Raw genomic sequence first — 27,944 nt, forward strand, 5'->3', positions numbered from 1 at the left:
ACAGGGCGGCCCATCTGAGAGAGACCCGGGGAGACGGGATGCCCTCCTACCCAAACTGGGACCCCCACCTATCCGGAGATGATCTAAGCTTGGATCCGGATGCACTGACTTGGGGAAGCAGGTAAGAGCATCACCAAGGAGACAGGCCCCGCTTCCTTCTTTGGTTAGAGTGAGAAAGGGTAGCTGCCAACCATGCTTCCAGGGCTTCCCAAGAGGCCAGAGGGCCTGACGGGCCCCAGAAGGACCTGAGTCTTTCTGCAAATTTGGGGTGCTGCGGTTTGGTTAAGTGTGAGCTCACTACTCCTGGACAAGGCCCTCTTGCTTCTGCTCCACTTTTTTGTATGTGTTTTTATGGCTCATTTTGCTGATTGATTCTGGCACACAGGGGAGCTCAAATGGCTGTTCTAAATTTGAGGCTCATCCAATGCTGATCTCAGTTAAAGGCACCCTGTTGTCCCCAGTTTTGATGTTTGCTTAATTTGATTTTCTCTGGATGAAAAGAAAACAGAGACTCAAAACGTTGTGAAGGAAATGTAGATTTTCTTCTTTTCCCTTTTTATCCCTAAACTGCCTTGTACAGTCCTTTCAAGTGTCTTATGGAAAGGATTAAAAGTGAAGGGTGAAAAAGACAAATAGAAGCTGGTTCTTTCTCAGCCTCTGAAGTTTCATGAACAAACTGAAAGTTCAAATGAGGTCTATGAAAATATTAGCAGATGCCAAAAGGCCAGCAGCCAGGATTTGTGTCTTTGTGCAGGAACTGAATAGCTACCAACAGCTAGAAAAATTTTAAAACCTTGCCAATGATGAAAGACTCTTATGGAAAAGAGAATGAGAAAGAGAAAAGTGTTTTTAAATGATTAGATTTATGAAATTGTAAAGGAGTGTTCTCTACAGATCCTAAACCTCTCAGTATGCAGATAAACAAAATGCTAAGATTGGAGATGACATAAATTTTTAATGATGTGATTAGGAATAGTGGTTGAAATGAATTTGACTTGACTTGAAAATTTCTGTAAGGAGATATGCATAATTATTAGTCAAAAATTGAGTCTGCAACAAGCAAAAATGTAGACTTGTAAGATAATTCTATTTTTAAGTTATTCAGAATATTAATCACATGACATCTCAACAAGATGGAGATTTTCTTCCTCAGTAGCAAGTTTAATTAATTGCATTAATATAATCATGACTAGCTCTTCTTAATTATCTTTATGCTTCTGCATATTTAAATTGGAAATATCTACTGGGTTCGTCTTTTTAAAAAGATATTAGTCAACCAAGCAAAAACATTTAGGTTACATAAAATGAATTGAAACCAATATGAAAAGTTGAAAGTGCTCTTTATAAATGGCATTTGCATTTCTCTAAGTCAAAATTTAAGCAACAAAAATATGATTAAGTCAAATAACTGGGATTTTATTTACTAATCAAGTTATAAAACATATAAATGCTTCAGAAATGCTTAGTCAAGGATAGTTTCTTTTTTATAACTCACAGTGTCAATTTAGCTTTATCAGAAATCAAATTTTTGTTTTAATTTCTTAAATTTTTCTATTAAATCAAGGGTCTTAACAGACTGTAATGACAGAAAAGGAACAGTAGAGGGTACTTTAGTTCTCTAACAAAATAAAACTATTCCTAAAACCTTATATAAATCAGTAGAGCAGACAATGGAGAGATTTGAACTGTCTGGTAAAGGTTAAGCAAAACTTGAGGCAAGCTCCTCGGCTTCGCATAGCCTGTGAAAGAGAATTCAGATAAACGGCCATCTCTTCCTTTAATTTATCTGTAAATAAACTGCATAACATGAAAAGTAAATCTGCAAATTAATGAGCCTAGCATTTTACATTTATTTGGAAATTGTGTGACCTATTCAATGCACTTGACTGAAATTAGTAAGTTCTGGTTATCCAGGAATTTTAAGAGGCCTACTGAGTGTTTTCAGTGCATAAGAAGCAGCACTATGTAACTGTTTCCTGAGTCTTGGTCCTATATCCACTAACAATTTGCTTTGGTTGTGTCCCTTCATCAGTTTCCTCCAAAAGTATCTTCATCATCATCATCCTTTATCATCCTCATTGTTGTGTCATTTCAAGGAAAGATCCCTGATTTCAAGTTGCTTCCACTTTATTTTAATTAAAAAAAAAAAGGTAAAATTAACATGTGAAAGAGCAAACAACAGAGAAGAAAGGAACAATTAAGCATGTATAATATCATATATGAAATGAATCACCAGTCCAGGTTCGATGCATGATACTGGATGCTTGGGGCTGGTGCACTGGGACAACCCAGAGTGATGGTACGGGGAGGAAAGAGGGACGGGGGTTCAGGATGGAGAACACGTGTATACCTGTGGTGGATTCAAGTTGATGTATGGCAAAACCAGTACAATATTGTAAGTAATTAACCTCCAATTAAAATAAATAAATTTATATTAATAAAATAAAATGTGTTGTTTAGTGTGTAAGTGACCCCAGGCAAGTCATCATCACCCCCAGAGCCATCATCACCCCCAGATCTGTTTTATGATCTGACTAAAACACTGTTATCCATCCTTATTTTGTTGGGTACTTTACATCCATTGTTGGGTACAAAACACCCATTCTTATTTCTTATCTTATTGTTACATCAGGTTTGATTAACTAATGCCCAAGCTCTCAACAGATTTACCATGGTTCTGAAATTCTTGGGGTGTCAGAACCCACTTGACAATCTTACAGGAGGTGTGAAGCATATCCCCCTGAAAAATTCATTCAAGTGTGCATGTTTCAGGAGGTTCAAGGACCTTCAGAAATCAATCCACAGGCTCTCTCATGGACTGTTGGGCATAACAGTTCTTGACAATGTGGTGAATCTCTGAATGAGACACAAATCACATTGCTCCCACATATTGGAGAGTTATTTCTGGAAATGTTATCTGTTGTGGGGTGAAGATGGGGATTAGGCTTCAGGTAGGGGTCAGCCACACAGGCCAGGTCTGACTCTATTCCATAGGCACCAAGACATACACTGGAGTGTTTGCCGCAGAGAGGTGGGAGATAGCCTTTCTAACAGTAAAATCAGAAAGAAGGATGCAGCATAAACAGCAGAAAGACAGGAATAATGGAGATCATCAATGAATCCGTCAGCACAGTCTTCTGGGAAGCATAGTGAAAACCTGTTTTGCATTTAGAGATTATCATACTAAGTGAAGTAAGCCAGACTGAGAAATACAAATATCACATGATATCATTTACACATGGAATCTAAAATATGATAAACACATGCCCTTACAATACAGATTCACAGACATAGAGAACAAATTTACCATTACCAAGGAGAAAAAGGAAGGAAGGATAAATTTAGAGTTTGAGATTAACATATACGCACTATCTATACATATACTATGTATAAAATAGATAAACAGCAGCTATATATAGTACAAAGAACTATATTCAATATCTGTAACTGGAAAGAACTGAAAAAGAGTATGTATGTATAACTAAATCACTGTGCTGTACACCTGAAAGTTACATGTTGTAAATCAACTACACTTCAATTAAAAACCTGGAGAAGGAAATGGCAACCCACTCCAGTACTCTTGCCTGGAGAATTCCAAGGACAGAGGAGCCTGGCGGGCTACAGTCCATGGAACCACAAAGAGTCAGACACAGCTGTGCAACTAACTTTCACTTTTCAATTAAAAAATCAAGTGATAAAATAAAAATTTCCCCAAATTAAAGATGTTCCCTACTCTAAGATAGGCTTAATTTGGTTCTGTGTCTTAAATAATGACAGATGTTTTCAAACACCAAGTGACATTTTGAAGTCAAAGGAAAGATAAAGAGGAATTCTAGTCAAAGGCCTTTATGGTAGGGATCCAGTGAAAATCTCAAGCGAGCCTGACTACAGAAGTGGCATTAGTAATGGAAATTGAACATTACAAATAGATGAGAGGAGAGGAGATGATGAGATGGGTGACTGAATGTAGTGAATGACAGATATGGACCTGAAGGTGGATTGACCAAGTTTTCTGGTCCAAGAAACTGGTAGAACACAAACAAGATATTGCTTGAAAACACAGGAAGAGTAGAAGTGGGGTAGAGGTGAATTCTCTTTCAGACACTTGACTTGATACCTTAGGGGGCATCCATTGGTAGATGCTTTGAAGATAATTGTGCATTCAAAGCTAACGCTTCTGAATGCACAATTCAGGGCTTAAAGCACAGCAGTGGAAATGATGGATGGATTGTATAAACAGAAAAGGACCAGTGACTGGATTTGGGAGTTTGTCTCTAAGAAAGAGAAAGAGGAGGGGATAAAGGAATCTGATGAGAGCCAGATGAAGCCACACAAGAAAACACAGTGTCACAGGAAGCAAGAAAGGAGAGAAACTCTAAGAGAGTAGGAGGCCAAGGGTACAGGGTGTTGAAAAAGGGCTGGAGGACTGATGGATCCACTCATGGTGACCCCAGAGACAGCATCCTCACCAGACAGGATGTCGATGGAGCCATATTGATGGTAACCCCAGAGACAGCATCCTCACCAGACAGGATATCAGTGAAGCCAGTGGAGGGAGGGAGTGACAACACGGAGTGTGACCTGCCCTTAAAAGTATTAATCATAACAGGGATGCGGGATATTTCCATTCATTCTGTAAATATTTCTAATTGTGACCTCCTTTTTCCTTAAATTGAATATTGACTTAATCAAGTTTCATTAAAGTTTCAACTGCCCACAGCTACTAAGATAATTTTTGCATTTTTAATTGAAGAAAGTAAAAATAGAGTCTATGTATAGGCCTTAAGTTAGGGTGAAAAAAATAGTTTGATGCTTTATTTTCACTCTCTCTAAAACTACATCCGTAAGGACTTCCCTGACAATCCAGTGGTTAAGATTTTGCCTTCCACTGCAAGGGGTACAGGTTCAATTCCTGTCCAGGGAGTTAAGATCCCACAGGCCTCATGGCCAAAAAGCCAAAACCTAGAACAGAAGCAATATTGTAACAAATTCAATAAATACTTGAAAAATAAAAATTTTAAAGGTATATCATGTACACACTGCTATATTTAAAATAGATAACCAACAAAGACCTACTATAAAAAATATATCATTTAATTCTAAAAGAAGCTACTGATAGTTTAGGGAGTATTTTGCTATTAATAAAAAGATGAAGCCAGAAGAATATAAAGAATCAAGAAAGAAAGAAGCAAAGAGAGAAAGAAAGGAAAGAAGGAAGTGAACAAAGGAAGAAGGAGAGAGAAAGAAAAGGAGGAAAGGCGGGAGGAAGAAAGGAAGGAAGAGAGAAGCTCCCATTCAATCCAGCCAGTCTGTGTCCACTCAGATGCTCTGAAATTGGATCCTGAAGTGGGGTCAGGGTTGAGCTGTGAGTCCACACACTTGAAACCATCATTTCTTGCTTGGCTCTCTCCTCCTGTCGCTCTGTATTGCAGGCTGTATTATTTAATGTACCACAGGGAGAATCGAAATGTCTGCCTTCCTCACAGCTCCGACTTTTTATTGTCTCGACTCCTGGTTATTATAGAGATCACAGGTTTAGATGGATTTTAGGTCATCATCAAGACGGGTGGCTGTCTGTATCCAGTGCCATGCTCATCCTGGTAGATATATTCCCGTGAATTTGGAACAAAGACCTGGATGTTATAATGCGTGTGTGTGTGTGTGTGTGTGTGTGTGCGCACTCAGTCATGTCTGACTCTTTGCGACCCCATGGACTGTAGCCCACCAGGGTACTCTGTCCCTGGAATTTTCCAGGCAAGAATACTGGAGTGGGTTACCATTTCCTCTTCCTGGGAATTTGGGTTTAGCCAATTGTACTGTCAATATATTTTTTGAACTGATTGTGGAAAACTTACTGAGACCTAGTTAAAATAGTCTTTTCAAAAATCAAAGATATTAACTAAATAATATATTGAGGGTCATCTCAGTCTGTTGGCGACCTCCTGGGAATTTCACTAGATGGATGTTTACAAAGGAAGTGTTTCCTTCCCAGGGAAAGTAACCGGCAACCAAGATGAAAGACCCTAGAAGGGACAGGAACACAGAGGGAAGAAACTTTGCTTCTGCTCGGAGCAGATGGGGCAATTCCTGCTAAGTCAATTTTAAGAAAGCTGTATTTTATATGTAACATATTTATTTAGATATATAATTTACTGATGGGTTTGTTGGTTCAGCAATTTACTGATGGATTTGTGTGTCTGGCTCTTTGCAACTTCATGGACTGTAGCCTACCAGGCTCCTCTGTCCATGGAATTTCCCATGAACGTTGCTAATGTACATGTTAGTGTCTCCCCGGTAGAAATATAAGCTCCCAAAGGGCAGGAATATTCATTTTGTTCACTGAGGGGTGCCCTGCATGCAGAACAGGGTCTGGCATACACATACTGCCCATGACTGTTGCATGTGTAAATGAATAATCTAAAACTCCCGAGTTCTGGGAGTATTTCATTTTCCTATCACAGAGGAGCCCTCTTTATCATCCCTCACCACAACCCACCACTTTACCCTCTGAGAACCCTGTCTGTTCCCAGGCAGAACACATCTGAAGCATCTCACTCTCCAGAGAACAGAGTTCTGGATGGGGAGTGGCCTTTCTTTTGCTCTGTGGTTTAGGAAAGAGAATCCTCCATCTGTCTTTTGTTGAAATAAGAGAAAGGAGCCAAGAGCCCACATGGTCTTGGTTGAGCTGGGGAAGGAGATTTTAAATAAATAAATAAAGCTGGACACCAATCTTAGGAATAATTCCACTGAGACGGCAAGCTAAGAGAGACACTGGGTCTATTAATTAGCCTGGCTTCTGTTGCTGAGTTTTCTGGGCTCTACACTTAAACAGCAAGCTGTCATTTGGCTGATGATGTTGTCGATTGCTCTAAGACAAAAGGTAAAGGTGTGGGGGAAAATCCATGTATTTAACCTCTGTGGATAATGTTCCCTCTGCTCAGTCCCCTTATGGAACAATTAAAGTAACTACGGTGTCATAGGGAGACAGGAAACTAAGCCACAAATTCACAAGATCTTATTACCTGTCCCTGCGTGATGCATTGGCAGGCAAAATCACACTGGCAGAGTAGCTGCTCTCAAAATGTAAGGAAGTGGGAGAAAAAAGGACATCCAGTTTTGCTCCTACAAACACCCTCTTACCCCAGGCTGGTGGCCATGGAGAAAATCCACCAGGGGAACATGTTTGACCAACATCCTCCGGTACAGAGGACTCTGCTCCAGCTCTTGTGGCTGCCTGTATCCAGGCAAAGTGGAGGCAGGGTCAGAGAGGTCAACCAGCCTGCTCAGTGAAGACCTCCTCTCACACACGGTCTTGGCACCAGGACTCTGGTTGTCTGGCTAAAGCTCTCAATAAAGCACTCAGTCTAGCCTCTTCCTGCCCAAGCCTTCCTTCCTTCTCTGCTCCCACAGCGTCAGATCTGCTCCCATGTCTGAAGGCTCATCTTCCCCCTCCTCCTTTCTGCTTCACAGGTGCTCCTTCCAGTGAATTTGAGCAACTAACCCTGTCTTGGCATAAGCTTCTTGGAAGACTTGAAGTAATATACCTCCAGGAGCCAGTAGATCCTGAGAAGTCACAGGATCCTTGATTATCAATAATAAAGAATGCTACTATTGATGAGGATTGCATATTCTAAATAAAAGCTTCATCCAGTTAATAATGCCCCTCAAATGTAGGTAGCAAGTGCCATCTCTGATCATGTAATGGAACCAGTGAAGGAAGAGGGAGGCCTTGAGCTGGGCTGTACAGGTGACTTCAGGAGGTCATAGACCCCTTAAGTACGTGTGTATTATTTTGAATGTGTGTCTACTTCTCCCTGAATACCAATAGGTTTCATCACATTCATGTACAGAATTATCTACAGTGGAAACTAATTGTCAGTGAATTCAATAGTTACTATGAAATTTATATTATAATATTTTATACAATGACAACCATGCCTCCACTTTCCATCCCAAGCTAAAGGAACTTTAGTCATTTTTAGATCTGTTAAAATTAAGCCTTTCATACAAAGAACATCGGTACTGCATTCTTCATCTGATGCTGAACTTTAAAAAGTCATGCTTTAATTTAAGCAGCTATTCCATAAAAGAAGTAAGTCATTGAACAATCGAGGGGTTATTTTTTTTCATATCAGGGGACCAAATTTTATAATGGACATTATATCATTCCAGATGATGCTTCAAGTCAATCCACTGGAAGACTGTGGAAAAGTACCTCCAGCAGCTATTCTCAGGGAGAAGGTTTATGTCAGCACCGCTTACATCATCTGTGCTCGGAACCTTTGTGTCAGCAGCATAAATGTTGGCATGTCAGCATCTCTATTTTATACCCACCGAAATGTGTACAGTTTAATTAGACCAAAGAAAGGGAATGGTTTGTTGATAGCTCAACCTGGACATAACGTCTTCCTAAGGGAGACATTCCTTTCCCACCTGGGGGACCATAAAATATGATAGTGAAAAGCCAACACTTATGGCTTGCCCTTTGCAGGAAACCATTCTCAGAAAGTAACAACCACCCCTGAATCCAGTGGAATATTTACAAGCTTTCCCAGTTGCACAGGGGTAAAGAATCCACCTGCCAACACAGGAGAAACAAGAGATGTGGGTTCAACCCCTGGGTCTTCCTTCCCTGGAGGAGGAAATGGCAACCCACTCCAGTACTCTTGCCTGGAGAATTACATGGACAGAGGAGTCTGGTGGGCTACAGTCCATGGGGTCACAAAGAGTCAGATACAACTGAGTGCCTGAGCATGCACACATCAGTGGAATATTTATGGTGAGGTGGGATAATTTATCTAGACACTGCCAGACACCTGTGCTCTGCCATCAAAAGCTCCAGCCTCTCACTTTAAATTCTCCCCTTGGCAGGTGGACTTGTTTCCAGGGTCAATTTAAATGTGAAAAAGATTTCTGTGAAGAGAACTAGCCAACAGATCCATAGACCAGCCCTTCAGTCCACTTTCAGGCTGGACCAGGCAGGCCCTTCCAGGGAAATGCAAGTTCCTCCGGAGGAAAGATAGACCCAGAAACAGCAGAAGGCTTAAGGACACACACAGAACTCTCTCTTTCTCTCCCCGAAAGGTCCTGTGAGTGTATCTGGCTCCAGTTGTTATTTAATTGCTAAGTTATGTCTGACTCTTTTGTGACCCTGTGAACTATAGCCTGCCAGGGCTCCTCTTGTCTACGGAATTTTCCAGGCAGGAATACTGGAGTAGGTTGCCCTTTCCTTCTCCAGGGGATCTTCCTGACCCAAGGATTGCAGGCGGATTCTTTCCCGCTGAGTCATCAAGGAAGCCCTATCTGGCTCCTATATTGGTGGAAAAATTCTTGCTCAGCACTCCCAGTGTCTCAGTCCCTGGTAGTATTAAATGATTGCTTTAGGAAGCATCTCAAGTTCATCCTTGGAAAACTAGAAGAGATTTTGTTCGAGGTTGGGGAAGGCAACAGATAGGTAGGCTGCTGTCTTTTCAGCCACCAAGGGCAGAATTAAATCCAGTAAGTTTTAGAAAATATTAAATCATTTGAAACCCTTTCTTTGGAGAGATGGGTAGTGAGAATAAACAACAGAGGAGAGTGAAAAACTGTGCTCCGGCTTTTGAAGCCAAGGCCAGATTTCTCTGTGATGATAACAACCAGAAATGAACTTCTGACAAAACAGAGTTGTCACCTCCCGCAAAGTTCCTTCCTGACCACTGACTGAGTTCCTGACTAATAGATCTTTCTGCAGCAGGACTTCTTTACCTAAAAAGAGCAGTTACCTGCATCTGAATGAAGTGTGTTCTGAAATACACACACACACACACATTTAAAGCAATACTCTTCACTGTAGAGATCTAACGGGGTAGACAGTAAGTGTGAGACAGCTATCATAATGATTTAGAACAAGTGAGGGCTCTTATCTTGATTTTTATCTATTTACTAAGAACTCTATTCACTAAGAAACAAGGGCTCTGACAGTAGTCCAGAAAGGGTTATAGAATTTGCAGCTTGGAGCTGCCAATGTTCACAACCAGTAGCAGTTAATACTCCCCAAATGCCCAGGGACATAACCCCACTGACCAATTTTTTTAAAGCATGTAAGTCTTTTCTTCAAGTTTGACCAATGTCTATTGCACATCTTTGAAATATACTTTTATAAACATAATTCTGGAAAAGCCAAAGTGATGGATATGAGGATCAGAGTAAAATCTGTTAGTTGTCATATGTGACTCTCTTAACACAGAGTCATAATTTTTACTTGCACTGTATATTTTTGAAGGATCACAATTTGCTATACTGCTGTCGCTACAGAGCAACCATGCTGGCTTTCTTAAGAATTATAAAGGGCACGCACACACACACACACACACACACACACACATACACACACACACACGCAAAACCTCTGCAGGTGAAAGAAAGGAAGTAGTGTTTCTATCACAGGTAATTAGGGGCTACTGGACTTATATGCATAACAGAGCAAATGATCAAACAAGCCATTATAATACTGGATGTGTAACAGTGAACATAACTTTTTGGAGAACATCACGCTAACTATGATTATGTAGGGATTTTTCTTAAGATGATATAAACAAAGCAGTTTTAATACCAGTAAGGTTTCTGGATCCATCATGTTGAACAGGCAACGTGGAACCACGGTTCTATCATTGTCCCTTGCACGGACTCTCCATGATACCCTGAGAAAGTCACTCACCCTTTTTTTCTCAGTTTCTCCTCCATTAAAATCAGAGAATACTTTCTACTTGTCAATAACGCCAGGAGAGCCCTTGAGAAGCTTAGGATCCGGCTCTAAAACCCCGAGGATATTAGCATCGCTTAAGGATGCTGCCTGGCATATCTGTCTGGCTCACAGGATGCCCAGACTAGCCCCTGAGATGCAGGCAGTTTGTGATGGAAAATGGCCATGTCTGGCCCACAGGAGGCTAGTGCTTATCCACAGCTGATTAGTACAGGCATAGGCACTTCATTCAAGTTCTTATCCCAGGACATCAGATGGAAAGGCAGAAAGGCACACAAAAGTTAGAAACTGTCCATCTAGAGACATTTTTAAAAACTGTGAAATAATAGAATAGATCTTAGGGCAACACTCTCAGCCCTTCCTCACACACATTGGAGGGGATTCCTCACTGAGCCTGTAGTCATTACAGCTGGGCTGCTGTACACAGCAGGGGCCCAGCCCTCCATCCCTTTGGCATGCTCCATTCTACAACATGCCACCCCGCCTAAGGTCGACCAGAGGCCCTCAAGAATCCTGCCTACTGATAACCTAGGAGCCCCATGGTTGGACCCTGTTATGGTAGGTGGCCTGCTGTGGGAATCACCCTTAACTGCTGGCACAGCATTTCTTTTGTGGAATTGTAGGTGCCTGGACTGCCAGGGCGGGGCTGACACACTGATGTGGGAGCTCTACACACACTATCAGTCCCCATCAGAGGGCATCTAGTGGTAAGAAAGAAGTTCATTTTATGAGACTTCTGTTTCACATGTATGTTTATGTAATTATACATAATTTACATAATATAAATGTTTCTATAATATGCAGAGATGTCATGTGAATGTTTGTTATAAATTTGTATTTATATATAGGTATATAATACATTGGGCTTCCCTTGTAGCTCAGCTGGTAAAGAAACCGCCCACAATGCAGGAGACCTGGGTTCGATCCCTGGGTTGGAAAGATCCCCTGGAGAAGGGAAAGACTACTCACTCCAGTATTCTGGCCTAGAGAATTCCATGGACTGAATAATCCATGGGGTCGCAAAGAGTCGGACACAACTGAGTGACTTTCACTTTCACTTTTCATATAATACACTGGGCTTTTCAGGTGGCACAATGGTACACAATCAGCCTGCCAAAGCAGGAGACACAGGTTCAATCCCTGTGTCAGGAAGTTCCCCTGGAGGAGGAAATGGCAACCCACTCCAGCATTCTTGCCTGGGAAATTCCACGGACAGAGGAGCCTGGCGGTCCATGGGGTTGCAAAGAGTTAGACAGGACTGAGCACACAAACACACATATAATACATTTTTTTATGTGGGTCAGAGTAAAAGCTATGGCTATGGCCCTTGCTGAACTACTGCCTTCATCTAAAAATAGATTAATATCTATAAGACCAGTGTTGGTAAGTGACAGTAGCAACCCATGATATAATGTAAACCTTATCTCCATGGAAACAATTTAGAAAAGGTAGAAACAAAGCAAAAACATGTATAGCAAGATGTTTATTTATAATTCCACTGACATCATTTCATTCACAGTCCATTCATCAGGAGTCTAATGAAATAGACACATCCTCTCTTTTGAACCTGGGCAGAGGTGGACACTCTAAGTTCAAAACAGACAAATAGTAAACGCAGGCAGATCACCCAGGTTTCAGCTCACAACTGCATCTCTTACCCAAATCCAGTGTCACCTCAGGCCCCCTTCAGACATCCGAGTCCATCACTGATGCAAAGATCTCAAAGTTTGACCTTCACATGTCACCACCTCTACCACATCTACCATTTTGCCTGACTTTTTATTATTATTATTCAGCTTTATTTTATTTTTTAATATAAATTTATTTATTTTAATTGGAGGTTAATTACTTTGCAATATTGTATTGGTTTTGCCATACATCAACATGAATCTGACTTTTAAAAATTTCTATCATTTTATTGATCAATCATTGACATGAAAAACTGAATCATTTCTATTAGATCTTTTCATTCCTATGGGAAAAAAATTCATCAAGATGAGTAGAAAACATCAAAATTCCAAATAATTTTACATTAGTGTGACTCCTAGAAATGCCCAGTCTATTTTTAAGTCTTCCTTAATCCATTGAGTCAGTCATGCTGAGAGTCAGCATGTTAATGCTGTCAGTGCCTGGTCAGGCCTAAAAGAAGCAAACTCTGTGACTCGAGGCTAAGAGGGAAGTTTTAATGCATGAAAGGCTGTCAAGTAGCTCGTGATTCCTTCCAGTGTACAGCTGCTCATTATAAGAGCATCCGTCCCTCTTAAAAATCCACCCACAACTTACTGTCAGATACTCTGCCTTCAATTAAAGGTTATTCTCCCTGATGATGTTTCCAAACGGGTGCTGCTCTTTTTCAAAAGTGCAGACTTATCAACAAGAACGAGGAAATAGACTTGATCATCACATTCTTTGACAGGTTGCACCACTCAACCCTTAATTTTTTTCTTTGAGACACCACAACCTTTTGACGTCAGTGCTGTCTGTTTGTGTTTATGACATCTATCACCATGTACCTGTTAGGGTAAAGACACGGCCCTGCAGGGAGAGCATCACCAGTCAGATCCCTGGTAGGTTATGTCAGCGTGAGGAATGTTTGTGGAGTCCTGGAGAGCAGTGGAAACTGGGAGACTCTAGGATGCTTTATCAAGGTCAGAATCTGTGCAAAGCTCCAGTGCCGAGTGTTTTCCTGAACATTTTTTATATTCAACCCAAGCCAGAATTTTATCTTTAAGGCTAGAGCATTTCACAAACCAAGTGACTCAATGAAGGGTATTTTTCACTGTTTTGCTCTCAAATCTGATGCATCCACAATGATTCAGTATTAATTCTGAGCTCACTTGGTATGTTTAGGAGAGGATCACAGTCTTACAAAGAAAATGATATAAAGAATGGAAAGATGCAAGGATTGGCTTGTGACTGCCAAGAGCTTTTTTTCAGAGAGGGCAACTATTGGGTTCTCTGTTGACTTTGTTTCAAACTTTTGAGCACAGCCACAAGGTCTTTTCATGATTTGTCTCTTATCTCCCATTGTTGCTTAGTTAAAACATACCCAGGAACTTCCCTTGTAGTCCATGGCTAAGAAGCCACCTGCCAAAGCAGGGGATGTGGGCTTGATTCCCGATCTGGGAAGATTCCACATGCCATGGGGCAACTAAACCCATGCACCACAACTACTGAGCCTGCTCCCTAGAGCCTGTTCTCTGGTGCAAGAGTCATTGTTCAGTTGCTCAGTTGTGTCCGACTCTTTGTGACCCCATGGACTGCAGCATGCCAGGGCTCCCTGTCCTTCACCATCTCCCAGAGCTTGCTCAAACTCATGTCCATTGAGTCGGTGATGCCATCCAATCATCTCATCCTCTGTCATCCCCTTCTCCTCCTGCCTTATATCTTTCCCAGCATCAGAGGAGCCACCACAATAAGAAGCCATGCTCCTCAACTCAGCACAATTAGTCCCCACTCAGCACAATTAGAAAAAGACATTGCGCAACAACAAAGACCCAGCACAGCCAATGAATAAATAACATGCTCTGCATCTCATCATCTAGCCAGTCATTTTCAGTCTGCAGTCACCTTCAAGTGCCACGCTCCGAGTGTGAGTGAGTAAGGAGGCATGCCTGGGGGAGCCCCATGAACTGTGGTGGAACATCCATAACCACATCAAAGCTGGGCTTTGGGAACTATCTCCAAACAACACTACACACGTAGAGTCACATAAATACACCAACAGTATGCTCATGATTCAAGTCGGTCATGCAATTTTAAACCTGCCCCACTGCTGGCCCGTTGTGCCTGGGTGGCTTTAAAAAATCAGTCCTGTGATCTCTTGTGAAGAGCACCTTCTGTGTAAGTTATTGGTCTTCATTTGTTAAATGTCAACACTCAAAATAGATCAGAATTTTCACAGATTTGTTTTGGTATTTCTTCAGTTTTCAATGATCCAGGACCTTCGATAGCTGGACTCGGCCACAAGCTCTCCACTCTCCTTTCATTACACCCCTAACCCTAACCCTGGTATGGTTCTCAACATTCCCTTCTTCCTTTGCTGTTCTTAAAATGCAGGTTCTCTGACCTCCGGCCCTGAGGCAGAAATAACAACCCCTCTTCCCCCTCATTAAGATGCTGTTACACACAGCCTGTGTTCCATGTTTCATATGCTCATGTCTGTCCCTCCATTCACTGAGGGGACCCAGAGGCAGTGTAATGTGACCTTTGTTAAGCTCAACAGTGTTTAATCCTGCTCCTCAGACCTGCTGGTGCCCAGGGCTTGCCGAGCAAGGTGGTTGGTTGCTGTCATTCAGAGTGTTTACGCACTTCTCGCCCCTTTTAAGGTGTGTACTAACCAAGAGCCAGGCTCATTTATGCCCACCAGTTTTGCAGTTCTGGTAAGTATGCAATTTCATTAAATACTGAGCAAATAGAAAATGAGTGCCACAGAAGTGAAAATTTCATTCTTGTGAAATATATCCTGAAAGTTTTGGGAAAAACAGATGAAGGTGAATCTCACACACACACAGATCTGTCAAATAAATAATGAGAAATACCACTGTTCACAGCTGAGGGGATTCAAACATTTGGAGGGATGCTGTACTCAGACTGACTGCAAGTATCTCGGAGTCTTTGTTCCATCTTAAAGAAATCACGGTTGGAAAGGATAATGCATGAAGATCTGATTGTTTTCCAGAACAGGATGGATATCCAAACAATATTTCCCGACTGGGAAAAAGAAGTCTTGGCTTTACACTGAAAGATTGGCAACTTAATGCAAGTTAGTATGAAATGTTTAAGAAATATACACTGAAGTTTTCTGTTCTTTAACCTGTTTTTAAACACGGACTAATAGATTCTTAGTTTTCCCTGCCGTTATGAGTTTGGATAAAATCTGAGGCAGGGTTAAAACTAAGGAGGTGGTCCCTCCCTGACAGTAAACCTAAAACGTGATTTGAGGTGTTGCCTGCGGCCCTGAGTCACTTGTGGAGCACGTTGAACAAACCAGGGCTGAGAGGTGGACACAGAAGGCCTGTTGATTTGGGTCCTTGAGAGTTTATCCCAAGACTGGGCCCCACCCTCCACCCAGGACAGCATCTTTTCTTCTGATTAAGTTCACTCAAGGCAGGTTTTTTTTTTTTTTCCCCCACATGTAAACAAAGAGTTCGATACCCCATCACTTTATATATTACCATTACTGTAGTAGTTGCTAGCTGACTCAACACATGCTACTGGACTTCCCCTCTGAGCCAGGCCATGAGGGTGTGAACAAAGGCCAGGCTCTCGTGGAACTCGTAGGCTAGTGCCTGGACAGCTGGCATGCACTGTAACGGCACCTTTTCATCTAACCCATGCTAATGTTTACATCGTGACACAGTTGCGTTCATTACGTATTAACAACTGGTAGAATCAACAGGGACTCCACAGAAAATTAGAACATTTTCAAGAGGACAGCCACACCTCTAGAGTTGACTACCAGACAGAATCACTACAGGCTCTACATCAGATTTCAGGGCTACTGTCAAATTCAGAGTCTGGTATGGGAGGAACTTGGCAGACTTAATAAGTGTGGTGGCTCCATACATCAGCCTGATATAAACACAGAGGCCTTGTTTGGCTTGCCAGACCGCCATCGTTGGCTCAATGGACATGAGTTTGAGCAAACTCCGGAAGACAGTGAAGGACAGGGAAGCCTGGAGTGCCGCACTCCTTGGGGTCACAAAAAGTCAGACACCACTTAGCCTGAACAACAGGCCACGCAGAGGAGCAGACCCTGGCCGGGTGAAGGCACCGGTGGATTCCCATCAGCTGGAGCCATGTCACATCGTGTGTCTCCACTAGACAGTAGTAAGGTTTGGTTCCCGGGAGATGAGCCAGGAATGGCCCCATCCTAGGCATCCCCTGGGGTAGGAGTGTGCACGTCAAGGTCACATGCCAGATGTTTCTGTTGCTGGGGATGCAAGGCTGACAGTCACCTGAGCTGGTGTAAAACCAGGATTAATACCAATGTCCTGAGTCTTTTCAGAGAGTTTCATCTTTTAATCAACTAATAAAAAAAGATAAGTCAGACTCTTGATCTTTGAACATCAATAAAAGGAGAAAATTGAATTCCTAGTTATGAATGGCCCAAGGGCGATACACCCGTATCAAACCTAGCTCAGTCTGTGGTATCAGCAGACCCTGTTCTGTCTCTGTTCCTCAAAGAGTAATCACTCTGGTCTGGAGGGAATTTTATTTTTCTTCTTCCTAACTTAATTTCTGCTGTTGCTAAGGAGGTTAGTTGTTGTTCAGTCGCTCAGTTGTGTCCAACACTTTGCAACCCCATGAACTACAGCACACCAGGCTTTCCTATCCTTCACTATCTCCCACAGTTTGCTCAAACTCATGTCCATTGAGTCAGTGATGCCATCCAACCATCCCATCCTCTGTTGCCCACTTCTCCTGCCTTCAATCTTTCCCAGCATCAGGGTCCTTTCTAATGAGTCAGCTCTTTGCATCAAAGAGGTGGCCAAAGTATTGGAGCTTCAGCTTCAACATCAGTCCTTCCAATGAATATTCAGAGTTGATTCCCTTTTGTATTAACTGGTTTGATCTCCTTGTAGTCCAAGGGACTCTCAAGAATCTTCTCCAGCACCACAATTTGAAAACATCAATTCTTCAGTTCTTAACCTTCTTTAAGGTCCAACTCTCACATTTGTACATGACTACTGGAAAAACCATAGCTTTGACCAGATGGACCTTTGTTGGCAAAGTAATGTCTCTGCTTTTTAATACACTGTCTAAGTATGTTATAGCTTTCCTTCCAAGGAGTGAATGCCTTTTAATTTCATGGCTGCAGTCACTGTCTGCAATGATTTTGGAGCCCATGAAAATAAAATCTGTCACTGTTTCCACTGTTTCCCCACCTATTGCCATGAAGTGATGGGACCGGTTGCCATGATCTTAGTTTTTTGAATGTTGAGTTTAGTATCTTAGCTAAACCTGTGCTTTATAACATGATACTAGAACATGTCTTATTCAAAAACCTCAGATGAAACAAACATCACCAACTTGGGTCTGCTCCTGTAAACTTCAATTTTCAAAAGCTTTCAGAGTCAATTACCTCCAACAACAAAGCCTCCACCAGCCTCCTGATAATGCTCGGAGAGTCGGATCATCAGTCGTGGGCCTGTTTATGCTTCACAGCAAAATCTAATTTCTTGTAGTTACCACTGAGAGTTAGGCTGCTGTAATCAATTGAATTCCAAAAGAAAATGAGCATCTCAGAAGTAAACATGGACTTATTAAAACAAACTTCCAATCAAAATTCCAACAGCAAAGGGACTCCCTAATTCAGTTCATGCAAGACATGCTAGTCAGCAGTTTTAAAGATATGTTTTCCAGGATATAGTGAGATCTCTCGATTAGAGGAAAAAATGGAATAGAATACAAATCATACAATATTAATAACTTGCTCTACTTTACAGCTTAGTAACAAAGTTATTTATCCTGCCAGAGGCACTTTGTGGCATTAGCAGTGGAAGGAGAGCAGGAGACAGGCGGCCAGGTGTGTGCTGTTTACAAATGGCCGGCCTGTGGCCACCCCTGCAAGGCTCAGAAGAGGCCGTGGCCCAGGCAGAGACCTGGGCTGACACCTGTACCCAGCACACAGGAGAAGAGGCAATCATACACCAATCTCTGCCATAGCTTCTGGGAAAAAAATCCATGGCAAAAATTATACTTTAGATTAATTAATCTGGACATAGATCATCTAGTTGCTACACTACAAATTTCTCTCTCTCCCAGATCAAATATATTCTTTCAAGATTAGTTTATTTTTTAATTGAATTATGGTTAATTTTCCATGTTCTATTAGCTTCAAGCATACAGCAAAGTGATTTAGTTTATATATATATATATATATATATATATATATATATATATATATATATAAAAGCCCAATCAGGGCTTCTGTAGTGGCCCACTGGTAAAGAAGACTCGAGTTTGATCCCTGCATCGGGAAGATCCCTAGAGATGGAAATGGCAACCCTCTCTATTATTCTTGCCTGGAAAATCCCATGGACAGAGGAGCCTGGCAACCTACAGTCCATGGAGTCACAAAAGAGTTGGACACAACTTAGCAACTAAACAACAACAAATATATATATATATATATATATATATATATATATATATATAAATCAGGTTCTTTTCCATTATAGAGTATTATAAGATAATGAGTATAGTTCCCTGTGATGTACAGTTGGACCTTGTTGCCTATCTATTTTAAGTGTATTTTATATACAGTTGTGTTAAATATATTCTTCAAGAGTTACATTACACATTACATCTAATAGAAATTATGCTCTCAACCCTGCTACTACCATATGCATACACTTTTTCTTTCATTATGCACTGTTTTATATTATATATTTATTTTGTTAAATATATTCTTCAAGAGTATTATATATGTTTATATATTCTATTATGTTTCCCACACCCGGTTCTAAGTTCAAAGATCAACACTGATGGGGTGTTTGTAAACAAAGAAATCCAGTGCACAGAGTCATCTGATCTCAATGGCCATAACACAGTCCTTTTCCATGACCAGATCTAGGATGTGCAACCTGAAGGAAGTGGTGGCATAAATAATTCAAAATAGCAGATAATTGAGTCATTCACATTTTACTCTGAAACATACTGAGGCTGGCCACAACTTTACACCACCACCCACTGCAGACCACCCAGCAGATGAGGGGCGTGTGCTGCAATGAGAGAAAGGGTGAGCCAGCTTGGGAAACCCTTATCATACTTTGTCTACCTGACTTTCATCCCCTGCTTCCTTTACAGCATCCTAACACCCTCCTGGAAAATCACCCTCGGTCAACACCTGCAATCCTGTGGGGAGCGCGAACCCAGGAATCACCGGAAGCTCCTTCAACTAACTTCCTGGCAAAACTTCCTGGCATGGCTGAGGGCTGGTACATCAAGAACACTTGGCCAATCAGATCCTCTTTGTGAGAACTTTGAATTTCAGGCCATGCCATGCAAAGGCAGAAAAGAAAAAGAACATTCCAAAGATGGCACATACAAGGAGTGTCCTTCAGAGCTGCCTTCTGAGACCCTCTAGAGATTCGTAGGTCCCGTAAGTTCCAAATAGCACTGTTGTGATCTACCTGTGAAGTGAAGTAAAAGTGTTAGTAACTCAGTCATGTCTGACTCTTTGCTACCCAAAGAGTGCTGGGAGCCAGCATGGGGAATCCCGCCCATGGCAAAGGTCATGAGAAAGGGGGCCTGACAAAACGCAAAGGCGGGATCAGGCCTCAGGGCCCCCCACCTTGGATTTTCTCGAGCATCTACCCCCAGAACCAAAATCTGTCTGTTTTACTATATTATGCCTTTCACCAACTCCTCTGACATTAACAGGGGGCTATCCCCCACCACCCTTTTCTGGAAAAAGTTAACTTAGAGCTCCAGCTAACTGTCTCCTGCATATAAAAGGAGTGTCTCAGCTCAAACCCCTCTGGTAGCTTTCTACCTTGCCTGACAGGTCTGTCCAGACCTTTTACAACTGTGCATGTGATTGCTCACAGCCTCCTGAAGGCAAGAGGCACAGGAAGCTTAAAACATTCTAGGAATGTAGGGGCTTCTGAGGAGTCAAAATCATTAGAATAGGACTGATTAAGGGTTTCATTGTTGAGCCAATACTTGCTGCTACGTTTTCATATCTTTTTTTTTGTTGATATAGTTGGTATATAGAAAAAACAAGTAGCAACATAGATCTTTGAGCTAAGTACCTTCTTTGTTATAACCCACTGCAGCTTTGTTCTACAGGGATGTAACTTTATTTAGTGCTTTAAGGGTGATGCAGATTAAAGAAAAACACTTCAGGGAAATGAGATTAACATTCATTAAGGAAGAGAGCCATAAAGTGTTAACAGGCCTCTTGGCCAGAAGGTAATGTAAATCACCTGAGACCTTTTGTGTATGGAAAGATATGCAGAAAGAAAGCCTGGTATTGATAAGGGTCAGGACTGCTGCCCCTGCATGACTCTATCTTTCATTATGTGAAACTTAGGGTATATAAGCACCTTTTGAAATAAAGTTATGGGGTTTTTGCACAAGCTTGGCCTCCCCCGTGTTGACTCTCTCTCTCTCTCTTTCTCCCTCTTCCTCCCTCTCTTTTTCAGGCTGATCCCTTGGAACACAGAGGCTCTCCATGTTTACTTATTTGCCTGGGCTTCTAAGACCCACTCAAGAGGGAGCCCAAGGAGGGGCACCCTCTGCTATTCAAGCAGGCGCCTGTGTCCTAATGTAAACGGTGCAAGTTTCTTGTCTTGATACTTTATTAGCTTTCCATGTAAACCAAGGAATATCAGCCTCTTTTATCCTCTATTTTTTCACTACATTATTCTTCTCTAATCTCTCTTTAAATTTCTAATTAATCTCTCTTTAATTGCTGACTCCATCCCCGCTTTGAATTACCCTGGATCCACTGGGGCTGGACCCAGGTAAAGGAGTGTAGCCTGTCAGGCGCCTCTGGACATGGGATTCTCTAGCCAAGAGACACTGGAGTGGGTAGCCATTCTCTTCTCCAGGGATCTTTCTGACCCAAGGTTAGAACCTGGGTCTCCCATATTGTGGACAGATTCTTTACCATCTGAGCCACCAGGGAAGTTTCTAAATAATTCATTTAAAATAGAGCTTAATAATCTGTTGCTTACAGCCAACACACTATAACAACTATGTCAGGCCAATGCTTCCTGGAGGAACACAGAAGTGGAAAACCAAGACACAGAAACAGTATACCCTAAGGGGAGAGTCTAAGAGGATGCCAGGACTCGGAGCCTGGAGAAGGCTCCGAAGTGAGGGGAAGGTGGCTGTGATGCAAAACTGGAGACAAGGAGGGGCAGAGGAAGATGACTCACCGAATGAATAAAAGGACAGGAGCAGGTGTGCCAGGAAGGTCCCTGACTCAAACCTCTGAGATGGCCTGGCTCCCAGGGGTGTCCAGTTCCCAAGAGCAGTTATTCCCAAGAGTGCCCATTGTCTATTCCCCTGGAATATCACTGCTTTAACAGGCCCCTCTGTGCTGTTCCAGAGCTTTTGGAAGGGCAGCACAGTGGTTAAGGTGTGAACTCTCAGGTCCGCCTTCCTACATGAAAAGCCCAGTTCCACCACTTACCCCTACTTTTTTCTAACTATAAGTCAAGTGCAAATTACCTCAGATGGTTTTGATGAGGTTTCAACAGGATCATCCAAACATAGTACTCAGCCCAGTGCTATTCAGACATGTCAGTCACAAGTCTTGGGTACCACGTCAGACCCTCCCAACACCCACCTCCCAACAGCCCACATTGCAGGGTGAGCAGTGCCCACTCCCCAACTCGCCATCCCAGGTGCTGCACCAAACTTCCCAACCAGTCACTGCAGGGGCCTCCTGACAACCTGCAAGTGAGAGGGAGTCGAAGCCCCTGGGACAAACTCTTATCAGGGGGATAGCATGAGCAGGAGCCAGGCAGGCAAACCCCTCCTTCCTGCATCCTGGACCCTCAAAGGTCCAACTTATCCTTCGGACCTGTCAGTGGGTGGGGGAGGTTCCTAGAAGACCTGTTGTGTCTGTCAGGCTCCCACCAAGCAGAAGCCATGGTGCGGTGTATCACAGCTCATCATACATCATTTTCTGCAGAGCTTCCTTCTTCCCAAGACTCTGACACCCCTGGACTTGCTCCTCCCAAGTCAACTTCCAGTGTTAAAAAATTCCTGCTTGCTTCAGTATCTAAGCCACCAGGGAAACCCAAGAATACTGGAGTCAGTAGCTTATCCCTTCTCCAGTGGGTCTTCCTGACCCAGGAATCAAACCAGGTTCTCCTGCATTGCAGGCAGATTCTTTACCAGGCAAGCTAATCTACCTGCAATGCAGGAGAACCTGGTTTGATTCCTGGGTTGGGAAGATCCCCTGGAGAAGGGAACAGCTACCCACTCCAGTATTCTGGCCTGGAGAATTCCAAGGACAGAGGAGCCTGGCAGGCTACAGTCCATAGCATCACAGAGTCGGACACGACTGATTGATTTTCACTTTCAATCTCTGTAGCTAACTCAATTTAAGGTAACCACTATCTATTGTTACTTGAACTAGCTTGATTGGATCTCCACTACTTGAAACCACAGGAGCCAGAATCAAACAATGAGGCAGAGTACATGCTGTAATTTCAAATTAGATACCAAGAAATAGGTGAATTACTCTGGCTCAGAGCTCAGACTTAAAGATTTATTTTGAAGTTTGAAGATAATTTTGAAGAATAAAAGTAAATAATTTTTAAGTCGGTTTACTAATACATAATGTACAGTAAGATTCTTTATATAATGCAATGATTTTTCAAATGTATGTTTACATATTGGGTTTCCCAAGTGGTTCAGTGGTTAAAAAAAAAAATCCGCCTGCCATACAGGAAATGCAAGTTCGATCCCTGAGTCAGGAAGATCCCCTGGAGAAGAAAATGGCAACCCAGTCCAATATTCTTGTCTGGGAAATCTCATGGACAGAGGGGCCTGGTGGGATACAGTCCATGAGGTGGCGAAAGAAACAGACACAACTCAGCAACTAAAACAACATCTCACATCCAGGTGAGACTCTTTGAGAAACATACCTTTAATAAGGAAAACATCTATTAGTTCTTCACTCCCCATCTCCAGCCCTTGAGGAAACTTTCTTAGGCCATTTACTTGTTTTTCCCCAAAAAACTGCTGCTCAGAGTCTTATTCTATTGAAAAGAAACATTTGAAAGATGCTAGTTTCATGGAAGATGTTATAAACTGTGTTTAATAATGCTCTAATATTATAATGGTTTATGGGATAGGTCATAAGGTTATATGTCACAGGTCTGTTTTAAAAGACAGAAATGCATGTTAAGGCCAAAAGGAAATAAAGATGCTGACAATGGTGGTCTGTGGTTGGTAAGTGAAGAGTAATCTTAGAGTGGAGAAAGGTGTGGACCCTGGATCCAGTCAAAACAGGCTCAAACCCTAGCTCACTGCTTCCTAATCGCAGGTCCTGAGCCAAGTTACCTTCCAGCCATTGGGTTTAATCTTCCTGTGTGATATAATAGCTATAGGAATAATTTAGGAGAGATACAGTTTCAGTGTAAAGGTACACAGAGGTTTAGGGTGGGATAAGTATACTGGAGTGGGTTGCCATGCCAGTATTTTTGCCTGGAGAATCCCACGGACAGAGGAGCCTGGCTGACTACAGTCCATGGGTCGCAAAAATTTGGACACAGCTGAGTGACGAACACAGGGATAGGATTAGAAGCATAATAGAACCCACCTCAGAGGACCGCTGTGAAGAACACATGAGGCTTTTCTCATCTCAGGAAACCTTAATGTTCTTCACCTAGCTGCTCACCCTGAGTTTCACTGGCAACACCTTTCCCTCACCCCACATCCCACATCACAGTTCCCACGAGCGTGTCCTCCACCACGTACCCTGCATGCCTCTCTCCTCCGCTTCCAGCACTAGGCCTCTTTAAATGCTGCCTCCTCAGGCTTGCCACCTCTCCTCATGAGACCCCACACCATCACTCTTTATTCCTTGGGTGCTAAGTTGCCTCAGTCGTGTCCAACTCTTTGGGATCCTGTGGACTGTAGTCCACCAGGCTCCTCTGTCCATGGGATTCTCCAGGCAACAACCCTGGACTGGGTTGCCATTTCTCCTCCAGGGATCTTCCAGACACAGGGATCAAACCCGTGGCCCCTGTGTCTTCTGTATTGACATGTGGGTTCTTTACCACTAATAACACCTCATTCTGAAGGAGATCAGCCCTGGGATTTCTTTGGAAGGAATGATGCTAAAGCTGAAACTCTAGTACTTTGGTCACCTTATGCGAAGAGCTGACTCATTAGAAAAGACTCTGATGCTGGGAGGGATTGGGGGCAGGAGGAGAAGGGGACGACAGAGGATGAGATGGCTGGATGGCATCACCAATTCGATGGACGTGAGTCTGAGTGAACTCCGGGAGTTGGTGATGGACAGGGAGGCCTGGCATGCTGTGATTCAAGGGGTTGCAATGAGTTGGACATGACTGAGCGACTGAACTGAATGGAATGATATATAATTTCGTGAGCTGACTGAACTGTCTACAACCCTCTGTTTCTTTGTAGCCTATTTACTTCATCGGAATACAAGACCCACGGGAGCAGAGACGTTGTCCACTTGTTTACCACGCTCCTCCCTGTGCTGAATCAAAGAATGAGGGAGTGAGGGAGTGACCATGTGCAGTGCTTAGCATGGTATCTTTCTCCCTCAGCATTTCCTGGAGTCTTCTTCAGAGATCTTGAATCACTTTTATAATCGGAACAAAGGAAGCTACTTTTTCTCTGATGAAACCATGTTGCGCCTTTAAAAATATTCATCTGTCCTAAAACTAAGTCTTTGGAAAATTCCTTTCTCTACTGTTCTCTCATGCAATGTTTGGATTTCAAAATGAGACCTAGTTTCTACAATACAGTAATAGGAGCAGGACATGGTTAAGTGTGCCCAGAGTCTAAGCAGAGTGCACAGAATGTCAGCTGGCTGGGGTGGACAGCATCAGGGCGGGGGGCCAGAGGGGCACAGTCACAGAGACCAGATGTCCACAGACAAGGAGCTGGCTTCCAGACTGAGAGCTATGGACAAGGGAAAGAGCCTTATGCTGACGACGCAGATATAGGATTTTGTAAATGAGGGCAGCGCTCTTCAAGCTCAATGTAGCAGGAAGGCACCTGAGTCAGCACGGTGGGCTGCAGGCCAGTTCTGGGCAGGCAAGTCTTCCCCCACGTGAGGCAAGCAAGTCAGCTCCTCCAAAAGCAACAGGGAGTGACCTAGCCCTTCTTCAGAAGGTAGTCTGGCCTTGTCTGGGCTGCAATGTCCCATGTTGAAATTGTTCCTATCAATTCTTCAAGTGACACTCAACTAAGGATATTAGGTGATGCTACAGCAGGTGAGTCCAGACTTTCTCAGGGTCATTACTCAGATCCTCGTTGGCTCACTGGGGGAGCCCTGGACAGGCTTCTGGTTTCCCTTCATTAGTGCTGCCTTTGCCAGCCACCAGGGCCCCTTGACTTGGATTTAGGGTCAGGACTGGGAGAAAAGACTAAACTGGAGATTTCCATGAGGCCCAACTTCAGCACTCATGGTCAAGGAACCCGTGCCTCTTGGCTAGGACTCCACCAGAGAATGAGGCCAGTGGGGGCCTGCAGCCACGCTCTCAGTCACTGATATAACTCCCCACCCAGGCCTGAGTGATCTATAAAAGCCCACAGGAGCCCCAGAAGCAAAGAGAGAGCTGGTTGTCTGCCAGGGAACACTAAGCTTCACTGCCCGGCACCATGCACACCATCTACTGCCAGCCCTCAGTGGAGTGAGTGCTGGTCCCAGCTGCGCAAACCCCAGCAGGACCCAAATCCTGCCAAAGCAATTAACTTACATCAAAGAAGCAGACTCAAAATGAAAACAAAGGGATTTAAAAAGTTCAACTGTGAGTTAAAAAGTGCACAGCTGCTGGTACAAGTGGGTAAGCTGCTTTGAAATTGGTGTTGGGTTCATAATGGGACTTGATTACTTCCACGTGGTACTTAACAGGCTCATGAAATTCGACTAATAGGAAAGAAATGCATTTTAAATGTTGCTTGACAGAAAAAATAATACTTTACTAAGAAATGCAAAAAGAAATTTTTTGGCAACTTAAGTGTATTATCTCAGAATATTGATTTAAAACTGTTCTAATAATATAGAAGAGCTTAAATGACCATTTGCTATTAATATGTATCCATTTGATTATGTTGGAGCCTTTTCTTTTTTGTAAGAAACTATTTTAGACTTTTAAATAAATTTCGATTATGTTTGAAACTTGCATGTATGGATGTGTGTGCAGTCAGTAGTGTCTGACTCTTTTGTGACCCTATGGACCATAGCCCGCCAGGCTCCTCTATCCATGGAATTTTCCCAGCTAGAATACTGGAGTAGGTTGCCATTTCCTTCTCCAGGGAAGGAAACTCTTGACCTGAAACAAATAGGCTGCCAGGTATTTCTCCAGTGAACATGGGTTTAATCGGGATCAGCAGAGAATTGCAATTCAAGGTCTGAAACTATGATGAGCAGCATGAAGGCCCCTCCTCTAATTCCCAGTAAGGGAAGATGAAACCTTTAATAGAGAGGAAAGGAAGGCATGAGAGCTTAAGCAAATGCGTCCCCTCTAGGAAAGAGAAGTCTTTCTCCTACCTGTTGTGCTATGTGATCATCACAGGGTGTGAGAGCTCCCCCTGCTGGTCTCCCCACTCTATTTAATTGAGGTTCCTCTTTATTAACTTGTTACAAAACCTTCCAGCAAAATATTTAAGAGATTACCAAGACTCCTCCAGCTAGACATCGTCTACTGTCTGGATTAATCTCTAACATCTGGACCCTTCTGTCTTTGAATTGTGGCTGAGCCATTCTGTTCTGTCTGGAGTCGGTGACATAAACATGAACAATTACTTAACAGCATGGTTTTGTTGCTAACATCTTAGACCCTTGGTTCAGATCCTGATCACCCTTGTGACAATGAGCAAATTACTTAACCTTTCTATGACTTTTCCTCCTCTGTGAAATACAATACTACCTAAAGTTGGGAACCCAAACAAACAAAGACCCCATCAACAGGGTCATCCAACTTAAAATAGGTATCTAAGACTTGCATTTATAACATCCGCATGCCCTAGGCCACCTTTCCAGACCACTAGCTCCTAGTGATTTGTACCACTTCCCCTCCTTCCAATCAGCTCTACTCTGACCAACAGCGGGCACAAAACACTCCGTAAATATGAAACAACACTTAGATGCTCATCTGGAGTCCTTAAGAAAAAACTCTTTGCAACAGACCACACTGGGGCCCCAAGTCACACTGGAATTAGAGACAGGTCCAAGGTGGGCAACGTCAGTAGCCTACCCGGGAGGTGTTATCTTGATCAATGTGTGCCTCACCGCTTGGACCACACAGTTAAAGCCCTTAGAACCAGAGATGGCTCTACTTTCTCAGTGCTGCTGTATGCAACCCTGGAGGAGGAAATGGCAACCCACTTCAGTACTCTTGCCTGGAGAATCCCACAGACAGAGGAGCCTGGAGGGCTACAGTCCACGGGGTCACAAAGAGTCGAACACGACTGAAGCGACTTAGCATGCACACTGCAGGCAAGGCTTTGTTTATCATCTACAACATGATAT

At 42.8% G+C, this 27,944-nt stretch overlaps 1 long non-coding RNA gene across 1 annotated transcript; it reads left to right on the top strand.

The window, feature by feature from the left end:
- LOC138445577 (uncharacterized) lies at positions 1 to 26,597 on the top strand. The gene is made up of 3 exons (XR_011258929.1): positions 1 to 121; positions 19,556 to 19,850; positions 24,866 to 26,597. It is a non-coding gene; the product is annotated as an uncharacterized lncRNA (long non-coding RNA).
- Positions 26,598 to 27,944: the final 1,347 nt, after the last annotated feature.

This window comes from Ovis canadensis, chromosome 9 (genome assembly GCF_042477335.2).
Source record: "Ovis canadensis isolate MfBH-ARS-UI-01 breed Bighorn chromosome 9, ARS-UI_OviCan_v2, whole genome shotgun sequence".
In the NCBI taxonomy this organism is placed as follows: domain Eukaryota; kingdom Metazoa; phylum Chordata; class Mammalia; order Artiodactyla; family Bovidae; genus Ovis; species Ovis canadensis.